We start from the raw sequence: 15,225 nt of genomic DNA, 5'->3' as shown, positions 1-15,225 counted from the left end.
AGACAACAAAAGATTGGGGGGGTGAGGGGGTGTATTCTATTTGTGAGAGATGCTCCATTGTTACATCTCCTAGTGCACATAAATTTCCTTTTTGGCTAAGCGTTTTGCTGAGTTTGTCCTATATACAGTACTTTTCAGTGGTTTGGTAATGTCCAGTTAAAACATCCAGGCAAATCTCTTCCTGCCTGCAATTATAAAAGAATACATTGGAAAAACTCTGAAGTGATCACTGCTCCGTGTGTTCCCTATTTACTTTGGATATCAGACCTAAATTTGGCTGTATTTATGGCTACTTTCTTAGATGTTTAGAAAAGTAGTTGTTGGACAGCAGGGAACCATTTCACTTGCAGCTGTTTATTTAGTATTTATCATTTTAGCAGGTCAGGAAAAAGAACATTTTCCAACCTTATTTTTTACTAGAATTTCCATTCAGTACAAGCTATCAACACCTTCACCAAGTCAGAAATATAAAGCTGGCTTCGTTCTCCTTACCTCATAATTTATAATGATGTTTTGGTAACTGGTAATCTCAGCATGTGCAATGGAGTCCGTCAAGAGAATCATGTACACATTTAATAATGCACATAGTGGCTCTGAAAATAATTATAACATAAGGATTCTCAACTGTATTTTGAAAACATAATTTCTCTGTAAAGAACCTAAAACTTTTCAAGAGAAAAAGCAAGCCAACTGCATGGCAGGCAGTGATAAGTAAAACTGAAAATCAGGCTGTGCTAATGTAGAATTGTAAGCCTTTTAGCTGCACTTGGAACCTTAGGAAATTACCTCCAAAAGAAGAAGGCATAAATATATTCTTTATTTAAATGCCTGTTACTTGATATTTTGATAGGGAAGAAGTTAAAAGGTTTGGGTTTGGGCTTTTGTTTAGTTTGGGGTTTGTTTTCTTTTATTTCTTCCAGTTCTTTACTACTGTGTTCACACTGGCTTAGATGTTGCATTTTTCCTGTGAGAAACCTGTGCAGGTTTCCTGAACGTAGGAGTTTACTACTGCTTAGGGAGCAACATCACAGATGCAGTGAAGATAAGTGGATTTGTGACTTGATGATCCCCTTGCTTTTATACTCCTTTCTTTTCAGTAAATGAAAAAATTCATCTGGATAAAATTAAAGTTGAAGGAGGAAGAGTTGAAATAATATTCAAGAACCTGATCTAAGCTAGGTCAGAGCCTGCCACTGATGTCACAAAACACGTAAATTCCCTGAATTATTACATTCTTTCCAAAAGAATGGATTTTTTTTTTCACCTGAAAATGCCATTCTTCAGTTGCTTTCATTAGATTTACAGTGAATATTTGTGTAATTCATGCCCTGTTGATGAGGGAAATGGTTGCCATTGATTGCAGTCATATGAGATTAGAACTTTTGATCCCTTTTAAAGGAAAACTAATTACTGCTGTGCAATAATGCAGTATCTGAGCTGATCAGATGGGTAAAAAGGGCACTTTCCATGATAGGCAGGAGTCAGCAGAGGCAAATGTCAGGGAATATGAATCTGGTCAGCAGAGCAGTCATCAAAGCCTTGATATCTCAGCATTAGCTTGTATTTGGGAGACTTCTGCATTTATTGCTGCACTATTGACTTCACTCAAGACCACAATTGCCCTTTCAGGGGTCTGTGACTCCAGCATACTGAAAGATGTGGTACTGTTTGCAGGCTTAACATTTGGCATGAACTTAAACAACTTGCTGATTCAAGCTTATGGTCAAAGTTTTCTTTCAAAAATATTGTTTTCTTCTATAGCACATCATCAGAGCTGCATTTAATCTTGCATTGACTGACATATGTTATCCCTAACGTGTAAAGGAAATGCTTACATACTCATAACTACCTTTATTTTAGAGATGTGGCTGTGGCACTTGCAACACTAATTCCCCAGGATATTTATTTATAAAAAATTACTTCCAGAGCCTTTTAGTGCATTGACCTTGTTCCAGGATTTAGCTGGGAGGAGGGAGAGCTGGGTTTTTTTCTTAAGCACTGCAGGGGATTTCTGTCAGGTTGTTTTAACACTTCCCTTCATATTCTTGCCAGGCTTTCAGGCTAAAGAATTTTCAGATGTAGCTACCCATCATCACATAGGTCTTTGCATAGTCACTGTTATTTTATAGATCTAAAATTTAATTGGTCTTCAAGAAAACAATAGAACATAAATATAAAGCTACCAGATCAGATTCATAATGTATAGAAAAGGGTATCTGCTAATGTATCTGATATGTGTGATACAGTGACCACTGCATAGATTGGCTTCAAGCATTGTATCAGTTCTCTGTGCAAAGGTTTGGAATATTGTTATACCTCTAAAAAAAAGAAGAGAGAGAAGTGAGATGCTATACTGTTTAATTTTGGTTTAAAAAACTACAGGTTTCTTACTTAGTAGGACACCAATTTTAGAAATCACTAAAATACAAGTGTTCTGCAACTATGAAAGTTTTAATCATTTTTACCCCACTCAGTCATGACCCTAATAGGTTAGCACTGTAACTGCTATTAGCAACATCTTTTGCTCTCCCTGAGTGCTTTTGCATACATACTGATACATGTATGGAAAATGCATGCAGATGATTCTTGAACCTCATTCTCTGACCAAAGTGTCTACTGTAGCTTAAAGTGAGCGTGGTTTGTTTGGGGCTTTTTTAGTGCAGATTACCAAATTTGAGTGTCTTTCATTACCCCGGAATAACAGGTTACATCCAGACCATGAGAAGGTCCCTCATGTATTCCTGGCTAACCATGCTAAAGCAGTGATTCTGGATTAATGTTAAAGAAACACCACTGAAATGGCTACATCCTACCTCTTCTTATGGTGTAACAGGTATAATTGTAATTCTCTCCTGCTGCTGCCTGATCTTTGAACTCCATCCCTCACCCTTCTGTCATCACTCTCAATTTCACGCAGGGCTGCCACATATGGACAGTGGTTATACAGCCCTGCTCACAGATGAGGCTTAGGCAAAATGCTCAACTTCATGGCATTTCTGTGCTAATCCTTGAAGGCCATCCAAAGATGCATCCCTGCAGCAACGCATTACATACATTAGTACTACTAGCAACCCTGCTTGGCCAGACAGAAGATTGGCTTCCCTGGGGTTAAATACCAAGATTTCAGTGGTAGTTAAGCTAAGTATAGGCAGATTAAAATGTACAGCACTGCAGCATCTAACTCCATTGCCTCTTGATTTTATTAATGCCTCAAAAAAGGGCTGGATTATTCTAACTGCAGTGTGAGGTCTAACTATAAAAAGAGACATTTGGAAAAATCATTCATTTATTATATTTTTTGGAAAGAAGGCAATCACATCTTTCTTAGCAGAGAATGGAAAGAGAGCAGTAAATATCACAGCTGTTCAGTAGTAACTGAAAAAACAGTTAATTCCAAAGCTTCCAACTTCTGTTCACAATGAAAGATGTAGGAGGGAAAAGATTATCATGCTCCTGTTATGTCTCCAACCTGAAGATAATATTGCCCTTAAAGTTCTAAGTCTGTCTCTTAAAATGGGCAATTGCTAACTATGTCAACTGGACTCAAGTTTGTCACACTGGATGTCTCTATGCAACATGGTGATATATGCAGTTCCAGCCACTCTTTCCATCTCTAAGTGGACTTTATCTGAATTGCTGTTGTACCCCAAACTGTCTGCACTTTCATTACAAGAATGAGTGCTCCCCTCATCAGCTTGGTAAGAACAGCAATAGGAAATAAGCTATCTTTAAATGAAAAGATGTGTTTGTTGTTCGTGAAGCTGGGGAAATGTTAGTCATATAACTTAGCTGGCAGATAGGCTGTTTGGAAATGGGAGTTAATGACCTTGCTAAAGTGGAGTTCTAAAAAACTGCCTGGCATTCCTGGCAGTGCAGCAGCATCCTATTTGCTATAAGACCTTATGAAGATTATTCAGCTTCTCTGTACCTCAGTTTCTTCATCAGTAATTTCTGATAAAGGTTTTCCAGTGAAGTTTCCAAATAATAGTCTTAATTATCATGCACCACAAAACACTTAGAGATCTCAAACTGAGACATAGTACAGAAGTGCAAGGTATTATTACTAATAGAAGTCCATTACAGCTCTGTTTTTCTTTGTTCAAACTGGTCCTTTGGTACGTGCAGTTAGACAGCTCCTAATGTTATCTTGATGCACAAAGCACTTTTTGTGTGAGGTTTGACTCACAGTAAAATGCCAGTTAGAATTTTTTCCTCAGGAACTCACTGGAGCTTGGCTTACAAAATCTGAAAATTAAATCAACCAAAATAGGTCAAACACAAAACTATATGTCCTTATGTGTCCTCTTGTCCTCTTTTAAGAGTACAGCAGATAGTTGTTGTTTTCTTTTCCATAAAGTTTAGACCTGTTTTGTTTCTCAGTTGGCTTTGGTAACTGTATCATAGTTACATTTTAAATACCTGCTCGTGCAAGTTTTTGTTCCCTATTAAACATAGTTTAAAATGATATGCTCATCTGTTAGTCGTCCAGAAATAATGTGCTGGATACACAAGCTGCTGATGTTACTGAACACGACAGAAGAGTGTATCTTTGTGTTACAGCTTGTTGGTAGCCATCATTACAGAGATATTTTTGAATCTTAAAAAAGGGAACAAAGCATCTAAAACATAATCAAATATTAGTATAAGCTACAGTTTTACATTGACTTTTTCACTGTAGCTAATTCTTTAGGAATGTATTACTATTCATATAATCCTTTAGGTTGCTATGTTTATTCTGTACCTAGTTCATAATTTCTATTCATTCTTGTGTCAAGTCAGTAAAGGTGCTGTTTAAATTAGTACTTCAGTGTTACACGTTGAATTGGTTGTTCATTACAGTCATAATGCAGTAAATAAATTTGTTAATATTTGGGTTGGGAAGGGAGGTGGGAGGTAGAAAGGGAAACAAACCATCTATACCAGTCACAGCCCAGCTTTCTGCAATAACCTATTACAATTTATTTAAACTCAACCAATACTTAATCTGGAGTTTAAATTCTACTAAAGATCTGTGGCATGGCTAAAAGAAGCTGATGCCATAGAATAAAATTTTCTTCAGGCTGTGATTCTGATGAATTTATAATGTGCTCTAAGGGTGATGCATTGACCTAAATTCACAAAAACACTGCTATTGCTATTTATTATTATGAAAGGTATTCTAACCACAGTTTTGCTCTTTAAAAAGTTGTGAGGCTACGTGAAAAAGATGACAGGTTGCAGTGAGGATGACTGCAGAGGAAGGAGCTGCGTGCTCATTCCCGGCACATACAAGCTGCACAGGCTGGCAGCCCTGGGGTTTGGAAGGGGTTTGATGCTCTCCCCACCAGGAGGGCTGATCCATGGCAAGAAGGGTGGAAGCAGAGGACAGCCTAAGCCCCCTTTCACCCCTGCTTTCCTGTGGGAAGCACCCAGCACCCTCTCCAATGCTTTGTCTCTGCCGCCTGTAACCACAGACAGGGTGGTGTCTCACTGTAATTCCAGGATTTGATGCAGGAATAATTTCAGCACTGTAAAAAGTCAGCAAATGTTTGAAGCCAGCAATGAGGGCAGACTTCCTGAGAGGTGTGTGTTTGTGGTGATCATTTGGATTTGTTTTGTTGGCAACATGAAAGACGTTGTTAGAGCAGGAAGAAGACAGTTAAGTTGAAAACTGCTTCTCCTTTTTTTTTTTTTCCCCTCCAGTAGCCTTATAGGGGAAATAGATCTGTGTGAGGTTTAGTTTTCTGTATATAGCTCTTTAAAATCCCTTAAGTCCAACCATCACAGGACAGTACCCATAAGCAACTCATGCTGAAGTGGCTGGGCATTGCACGCGCTGATCTCTTGTAATGATCAGGCCACTTAATTTTTTTTCCAGTGCATTTTGGCAAGCTTTTTCTGAGCATTCTCCAAGGGCTTTCCTAGTAAGTGGTGCCTTCCCAGTGACCTGAGCCCCTATCCAAGCCTCCTTTGTTACCTTGACAGCTTACAGTCATATTTGTCTATTTTTTGTGAAAAGCTTTGTGTTTTAGCAGATTTATAAATGTGGGAGATTGGGTTTTTTTAAAAAGCAGAATGAATAAGGGAAATGCTTAGAGAATAAATGCTGATGATCCTCCTCATGTCTTTAATAATGTGGTATTACGTTTCTCACGTAAAACCAAGGAGAGCTCAATTCTGCTTCTTTATTAGTTCTTGACCGCTTCCCAATTGTTGTTTTTTCCAGACAGAATCTGTAAGACAATCTTACCTCTGCAGTGTTTATCCCCTGCTCTTTTTTCTGCCTGCTCTTGGGCTTATGTCTGCCAGCACGTCTATTCTCATTGTATTTTGTGCCCACTTCTTCCCGTATTGCTACCGTAGTCAAATTTCTGTGTGATTTATGCTAGAATAACTGGGATAGAACAAATCCACAGGCTTTAAAGGCATTGGCTTGCCTTTACTCTAGCACAATTGATAGCTGTACCTAGCACGATGACCTTATTCCACCCCAGTGAAGTGGCATCCAAAGCCATGCTGCTTTGGAAGAGCACCACTGTGTGCTCCTGAGGGCCAGCCCAGAGGATGAGAACAGCATGCAAACATGGCTTCTCAGCAGGAGCAACTGTTTGTTTCAGTTCTAGCCTTTACTTAAAAATAAGGAGCTATTGAAAAAAAGTACAAAGACTTGGAATTCAAACTCATACCTAACTAACTTGGAGACCTGAGCTTCTAGATCCCACTGTGCATTTCAGCTTAGCAGCAAGAAAGTCTGGGTTCCACTTCAGTTTGTTTTCTTCTAGTTGAAATGCTCTGAGTGTTTTAAGATTCAGATGCAAGGGTGCAGATAGATTTACCTGCTGTAAAGATGGACTTGCTATTTATAGGGGTCTTGGACCCTTCCCTCTCCCCAGTATGTTAGTCTGATCCACATCACAACTTTGAACTGTATTAAGCACAACTACAGATCCATGAATGATCACTGGCAAAGCAATATCCAAAAGCTGTGTTCTGCCTGGTAAAGTAATGGATTAGGAAAATCTGCAATTAAATACCTGGAAAAATATTAGAAATAGAGAAAGATAATTGCAAGTTCCAACAAAGGACTGAAGTTGTATCTTATTCTTTACCATGGTGGTCTGACCAATTGAATCTTGGTATCTGTCTTTAATGATTGTTTGTTATGTAAAATTTGAATTTTTCTATGATTTGATTAGTATTTATGATCTGTCTTGCTTTCTGGCAGGAAAAGATGCCCCCCCTCACGTCCATTAGAAGTCTCTAGTATTTCTATTGCAGCCAGTGGAAAAGTGGGCTGAAGCTAGTTCATGTACAAGTCTAGAGAAAGGCATATTCCTTGCCCCACAGACTGCCAGCCAGTGAGTTCTATCACAAGGATAAGATAAAAATGGAGTATATGTTGGAAAAGACACGCTGACAAAAAATGATAGTGTGTGAATAGTTTTTAGCTAATCAAGAGCAGTAATTGTACTTTCCATACTTGTCTAGTCATGATTGGGTGCCACTTTTCTCTCCGTATAACAAAAGAGGTGAATTTCAAGGCTATGATTTGAAGGAGGCTGGAGAAAGTGGCAATGTTTTCTTAAATTCAGGAAGTTTTTGCCAGGCAGGTCTACAGGCTGATTTCTGCCTGTAGTTCACAAAAATGCTCAATGATGTTTTTTCTTCCCATAGTGCCATGAAAAAAACATTTGGCTTCAGTTCATGTGTGAAACCTTTTGCACAACAAAAGTGGTTTCTTGTGGCCAGTAAGACTAAATGTACTAAGCATTCCAGGAAGCATATAAATAGACTGGTAGCCTTCTTAAGGTTATGGAGACATTTTTCTCTCTTTTTTTCTTTCAGGGTTTTCTTGTTTGATTCCTTTCTTTTCCCCAACTTATGCTCTCTTCACCCAGCCAAAGACCAAGCAGAGTTCAGTGTTTGAAAATCCTGACTATCATTTTCCATTTTACTTGGGTTTTCCTTAGTTATATTTTTCTGGAAAGGAGTTTCAGTAAATGCAATGTGTAGTAAATTATCCTAAATTGCTTCTTATGGTCCAGGCTAGTATTATAACATGAAAATTGTTACTTGGAGTCTCCCACGCCCCCAGCTGCTGCAGACCTATGTCTCCAGGCTGGGGAGAAACTGATCACAGTACTTACCCAGCAGCAGAGTCTGCAGGCCAATCCACAATGTGGAAAGCAGAGCTTACATAAAGGAGATCTCTTATCCATCCCTCATAATCCTGCTAGACTCAGTAAAGCTGTAATGATGGTCAAAACCATCTACAACAGTGATTCTATACTGATGGGTAGTTGAATGTCTATGTGAAAACCAGATGAGAAATTATTCAAGCCAAAAACTTTACATCTCCGCTCGTCTAAGTATACTATAAAACAACCATCCTGTTTCTTTGATCTATGATATTTGAATCTGAATGTGTGTTAACAAAACATATATGTTGGGCATTGACATTGTCTTCTTTTGAACAAGGGTAAACACTGCATTTGTCTCTGTAAAAATAGACTTCAATAGCTGGGAAGAAAGTGGAGATTCATTATTTTTGCAGTTGTAGAAGACATTTAACAGCTGTGTTTATACTGGCAGACAATTTGGATATTAGGTGGCAGGACAGAGAAATGCAGATGCACAATATTGTGCAGACTTTGTGCACTTACAGCCCATTTCCAGGGAAACATGTTATTTTATATTTCCCTTGGTGTCATTAATCACATCTCACGATGTATCTCACTATTTCAACTCGTTCCTCTGAATTCATTCACTTTCTGGCCTGTTTGTTTAGTAGTTATTGAGCTCCATTTCAACAAATTCCATCACAGCTACAGACAATAAAGTTCTCTTTGCTTCAGGGGATAAAATTTAAGAAAGCCCTGTACTGATTATTGAGACTACCTGTAATAATCAGAATGTCTACCACTTCAGAAAGACATTTAGCTTGCCTTTGGTCAGAAAAAGATTCATACTGTTCTTTGGTATTTAGAAATTAAACTCATTTCCTAGAGTAAAAATCATGATCCTTATCTTGACCTACAAAGGGAAACCGCTGCTCTTTTCTCTGTTATTGAAGTTCTCTAATCTCTTAACAGGGTTTGTTTTGGTTTTACAGGTGAATCTCTTAAACTTTAGGAATGATAGCCCATCCTCTGGGCAAAATAGCAGTGAGGAATCCCCCTGCTAGATAGTCATAAGCCTGAGGAACCTCAAGGTATGGGACATAATCACAGGCCTTTTTTTTTTTTTTTTTTTTGTATTACTGCTATATTTAAATCATGCATTAAAAGTTTATGAGTAAATTTGGCTTATAACTGCTACTGTGGGTGGCCTGTAAACCACTTCATCCTAGAAGGATTGCCTGATGGCACTGAGCTTCCTTCTTCTGCAGCTCCCCAGACAGTGGGAAACAGTCCTGATGCATCACTGTTCAGGGAAAGACTATGTATCTGTTTCCCATATGGTTGACCAGTTGCGCTGGAGAGAAGCTATAAAGGTACAAAGCTTGTGCCAAACTTTTGATTTCCTCTGACTGAAGAGCTATCTATGCAGGAGCTCTGGCCTGGGAGGTGGGCAGCTCCCTGAAGGACTCTGAGGTGGGAACAGACCTGCCAGGCATGCTCTGCCCTGGCCCAGCCTGGGTATCTTGCTAGGTGAGTTTTTCTGTTGGTGAACAAGCAGGAATATCACTGATCTCTAAAACAGAAGCAAACCCAAAGAATTCACTACACAGTGAATTAATGGCTGTGCACAGGGAATAACTTCCCAAGATGGTGTGATCAGCAAACTGCTTGAAGAAACCACGAACCCTGCACAGTGCCCCTTCTCTTGACTGGTTCTGAGTACTAAATATAGCCAGGTGGTACTTTTCTTAGGGATAAATGAAAAGCAGAGAAGAAAATGAGTTCTGTTTGTGTTACAGGCTTAGCCACAGCTAAGGAAATACAACTTGCTTTTACTCCTTCTGTTTCAGAGGATGACTGTGAGGAAGCTCTGTCCACTACAGTGAAAGCAGCACGCCAGTGTTTTGTAAGCACTGTTCTTGCATTGCCAGGAGTTGTTTGGAAGAGATGACCCTATGCATATGAAGGGGGCCCAGGATGGATTTTAGGCTATGCTTAGCACTCTTCAGAGTACTGAAATCTCAAAAAGAGATTTATTTTCAGGAAGGTCATGGGCTTTGGATTTGAGAGGAGAGGACTCTTGCAATCATAATTTTATTTCTAGAAAGTAATAACTTATATTTTATACATTCTCAAAGATCAAGTGGCTTGCAAAAGTACATTGGAAGCTGGTGACAGAACCGGAAAATTAATACAGCTCTGGGGAGCTTGATAGAAGTGCCTTAGTCTAAAAGTAATTTATACATATATATATATAATTATATATCTATATTTATATATATATAAAATAAAAAGTCACTATTATTCGTGCTTTTGTGGTCTCCATAATTTTGCCATCTCTAAACTACTTGCTCTTTCCTGGGATGTTTTCTATGTTCCGCTGTCTCTTTCTCCAGCATCCAGGTACAGCTCTCTCGCATGACAACAATTATACAATTGATGGTCTACCCAGCCAAGTGGAAGCTGTCTCCAAGCAAATAACACTGGAAGCAAGGCTGAAGTGCAATTGCCTTCCAGCATGCTCCCTGCATAGAAGGTATGAGTTTTGTTGTACACAGTATAATATAGTTGGGTGTTAAACTCTAAATTTCTAATCCAAGCATGCATAAAAAAGATAAATGAATGATCCATTAACAGATCTATCAATATGTGCTGGAGTTCCCAAACCCTTCAAATACGTTGATTCTGTTTCTTAATTCCTGTTTCCTTCCCACGTGTTCATCTCAAAGTGCCTGCCTTTCTACTGTAAACAGCTCAACAGCCCAGAACAAGACCAGTTTTCTACAGCCTCCATTTTCCTAGTAAAGACAGGCTCCTCCAGTTTCTTGCTATATAGCCTGTCTCTTGCCCTCCAGCCCTCTACTGCCTCGTGACTCTTGCTGACCCATCATTGTTACATAGCTGAGCAACTTACTGAGGATGTTCAGGGAGAGGAAATGGATCTGTCCTGCCCTTCATTGACTGATGTTTGTAATAGTCCTCCCCTAACATACTCTTTTCCCTCTCTTAAACACACCCAGTGCCATGTCCCTGTCCTCCTAGGCACTGCAGTGCCCTCCATCGGCATGACCTGGACTGCCACGTTTGTTGTCTCTAGTCCTCTGGCTGCCTCTCTTTGCAGACCCAGATCTGTTCCTGACCTTACCATGTCAAAAGAGATGCAGCAAGCTGAACAGGTGCTGTACCAGTTCCATGCTGCTGGTTGTGCAGGTCTTGTCTGTGTCAGATGACATTGGGGATGCCTTCAGAGCTTCACTCCTCATGCAGATAAACTCAGGCAAGTGACCAATACCTCACAGAAACAGTAAATTCAATCTCTTACAAAAGTTTTAATAAGAGTCTAACTGAATGGTCACTGAACACCACACCTGGAATCATTTAAACTTTAGCATTACTAGGTGTGTATTTTATTTTTCCTTTTAAAATAAACTTAGGAAGTGGCTAGGTTAATGCATACAACCTTAGCTTAAAGGATAAACAGCCAAGGCAATAAATATAGTATTCAGTCTCCTGCCTATTCCTATCTATACAGGCAATCATCTATAGCACTTGTATCCTCTCTGGTAGATGTTTTATGACCAACACATTGAAGTGCAGAGAAAAAGAAATGCTGGTCAAGTAGAATGTATGTAAGTGAATTTTCCCCTAGGAACCAAAGGATTTAGTTGCTGATTGTCAGTTCATGGCAATCATGTTTTTCTTTTTAGTGGTGGAATTGAAATATTGCATTTGTCTGTTTTGAGATTTAATTAGCATAAAGCCAAGGCTGAATACAAGGGACTTTCTGTGCTTACGGTACTTAGGAGGAGAGGGAGTAAGGGTGCAAGGAACGCTACTTCAGTATCCCTGTCCAGATCAGCTAGCTGCTTCCATGTCTATCTAAACAGCAGAAAAATTAGGAATGCTTTCATTTCCATCCCTGTTCCAAGAAAATACACACTAACAAGAGACAGCAAGGAAGAGACAAGTATATAGCTCTGGTCTATTCTACCTGAAATGATCAGACCTGGAATAATGAAGAGGAAATCCACCCCCATTCCTGGTTTCCCCCTTCCCTCAAGACACAAATATTTTCTTTTTGCATGATTCTCTTAGAACAACACAGCTCCCAGTGGACTCCATGCTATGGTTTGGTATGCCTAAAATGCACAAAAAAAAAAAGCAAAATGTGGATTTTGCGCTTAAGAAAAATCAAAGTGCACTTTCTGTCAGGCACCATTCTAGCTGTGGGATGTGAAATGAATTATGTTCATTACTTCATAATGAAGTGCAAATATGCTCTTCTATATTTTTTATCCAGAGTTCAAGAAGTGACAGTGACGCTATATTGTTGAATTACAGTGCTTATCACTCTGGTCTGCTACTGTTAAATCCATGAGTAACCCCTGTGTGTGCATAGATGTATATAATCTCAGGAAAGGAAGATGGCAGAACCACTCACTTTTCATACCCAAAAATAAATCACCAAGTGAAATAGTCTTTTAATTGGCTTTTGGGGATGTTACCCAATTATCTGTAATTGCAGGTTGTATATAATATCTGAATTATTTCATAGAGTGCAATACCAAAGAACTGGTAGGAAATACCATTCAGTAGTTTAAAGGGATGCTGCTGGGTTTAATAAAGGGTGATTGAAGGCGATGAATTTGATAAAAGCAAAATTTTGAGCATACCACTCCAGTGACCCAAAAGCGAGAAGGAATTTCAGAAGGAATTGCGCAGGATAGTCTTTTAACAAAGTCCATTTTCCCTTGCTCTTGTGTGAACCGCCTCTGACAGCACAGCCGTGGAGGGAGAGGCGGAGTGGGAGGAGGGAGAGTTGGGCAATGGAAAGGGATCTGTGGTTAAGGCAGTGGCTTTGGAGACCAACTGACTGTATTCCTTTTCTGTCCATGTCTCATTTAGGAGATGTCTGTGGCATAGTGCCATTCTGCATTTAGCTTGGCTACTAAAAGGAGCTACTTCTGCTGCACTCACTGTGAGCAGAAGAGGACAGCTTCTCCCAAAGGCTCCATGTTCTGTCTGTGAAATGGGAGTAGTAATATTTCTTTTTCCTCACTCTGCTTTGTGCATGCCATCTTCTGTCTTAGTGTGTTAGTATGAACAGGAGGCCAGGCTCCTGGGTCCATGCATTCTTTGGCACCTCTTGGCAGCACTTGGTTTTGCTCCAGTAACAACTAGTATTGGAGTCATCCTGATTCAGTTGCCAGAGGCAGCTTACTTCTGTTTTGCTGCTGGAGGTTGATTCCTGCTCGCCTACGGAGTTGGTGTGTAGTTGATCTACCAGTTAATCTCATGCTTGATTGCAGTGTTTGTTGTAACATTTAGAATCCCTTTAATCACCGTGACCAGATCCTTATTTATGCTGTAACCCCATGAAAGAAAACAGCATCTAGCTACAGTTTTCTTGCTATCTGGTCATAAGGGATAGGGACAAAGACTTGTCTTGAATAATATATAAATTCCAATTTAATATTCTGTTACAATATTTAATTCCTGAAACACATATGGATGCAAATATTAATGTGTTAGATTCTTTGAAGTAATTTAAAATATTTTTATAAACCATATGAAAATTACAAAGTACTAAGCTTTAAACTTAAAACAGCTATTCTTAAAAATTAATGATTAAACGCTGAGCATTATTGTATTCTTAAAGCTGCGATCATGCATTCAAAAACTAATCATCTTCACCTACTGCCCCTAGAAAATTCTTTAGCTAAACACACAGGAAGCTAGGTAGAAAAGAGTTAAATACTTTTGTTATCACATAATCAGCTACCCCAATTAGAAGTATCTAATCAAGTGATAAAAAGGCCTGTTCAGATTTTAGTTAGTTTTTTCACCTAGTGTTGAACTGATGCAATGTCTGAATGCTGTTGCTCCAGATGAACTGGGGAAGCTTAAAAAAAAATGAAAGGGACATGTCTAAACATGCCCAGTGCAAATATTGTAAATGGAATGCAAATGCTAGTACAGAAAATAGCAGTTGGGCTTTTTTTCCCTTGTCTTTCTGGTTTTGAAACAGCTTATGATAGGAAAAAATGTCTTCATATGTAGGAAAACCTGTGCAAGAAAAAGCAAACATTTTCCCTTTGACACTCTGGAAGATAAGTTTACAATTATGGCTTCAGTTAAAGCTCTAAAGAAGGACCTTTCATCTTTCCAAGCTATGAAGTCTTGTCCTCAGTGTTGGTGCCTATGGCTTTTTTTATTTCTTTAAAGACTGAGGGTGACCAGCAGGAAGGAAACTAAGACAGATGGAACAAGCAACAAGGAACATGACTCTAGGGTTTACTGTTTAAGGCACTCACCTGCAGAGAGAAAAGGAAGGAGAAAACTTATATACTGGTCTCTCTTTCAGAGAATGTCTGTGCCTTCTTCATAAAAATCACTGAATGAAAGCCAGAAATATTTTAAACCTCTAAAATTAGAAATAAAGCAGGGAGGGACATGGTCATATAAAGTCTCCCCAGCTAATTTTAATTTTATCTTATTTTTATCAGTCTTAAAGACTAAGATTTCTCTGTTTAAATGCATGAGCTTCTGGCTGATCAACATTCAAAATATTTCACTGGGATCTTTAAATACTGAACAAATTCATGACAGAATGTAGACTCCATCCATTTATGTGTGTAGTCAACTTCCAGTTATTTAACTAGTGTCAGCAACTGCATCCCTTAGCAGTACACATAACAAATCACAGTTCCATTTAATAAAAAGAACTTCTGTTAATCAATTCTAAAGTCCCTTTAGGCAAGCTTCATGTACTTCTTGAAAACAAAAGTATGTCATAAATGACAAGGTAATTATTGTCCATGTCTATTTCTGGATAAAGGACAGGACTTACAATACATGTTTTAGGATAGAACAATAAAAAGTTAATTAAAATACTTTTACAAGACTCACGTAATTCTTTTTCCTCTTTATTTACTATGGACCCAGAAACACCAAACCCCATATAAATTAGAGATTAAACATGCCTTTAATAACTCAAATGGCAAGACTGTAGCATATTTTTATCTAGTATCCTTTAATAGATAATGAATTTGTGTCTAACAACATATTTGCTCATAACATATTAATATATCTCCTAATTGACAGCCACATAGTTTGCAGATTAAAT

This window comes from Lathamus discolor, chromosome 3, assembly GCF_037157495.1.
Source record: "Lathamus discolor isolate bLatDis1 chromosome 3, bLatDis1.hap1, whole genome shotgun sequence".
In the NCBI taxonomy this organism is placed as follows: domain Eukaryota; kingdom Metazoa; phylum Chordata; class Aves; order Psittaciformes; family Psittacidae; genus Lathamus; species Lathamus discolor.
Note: the sequence above shows the minus strand (reverse complement) of the source record.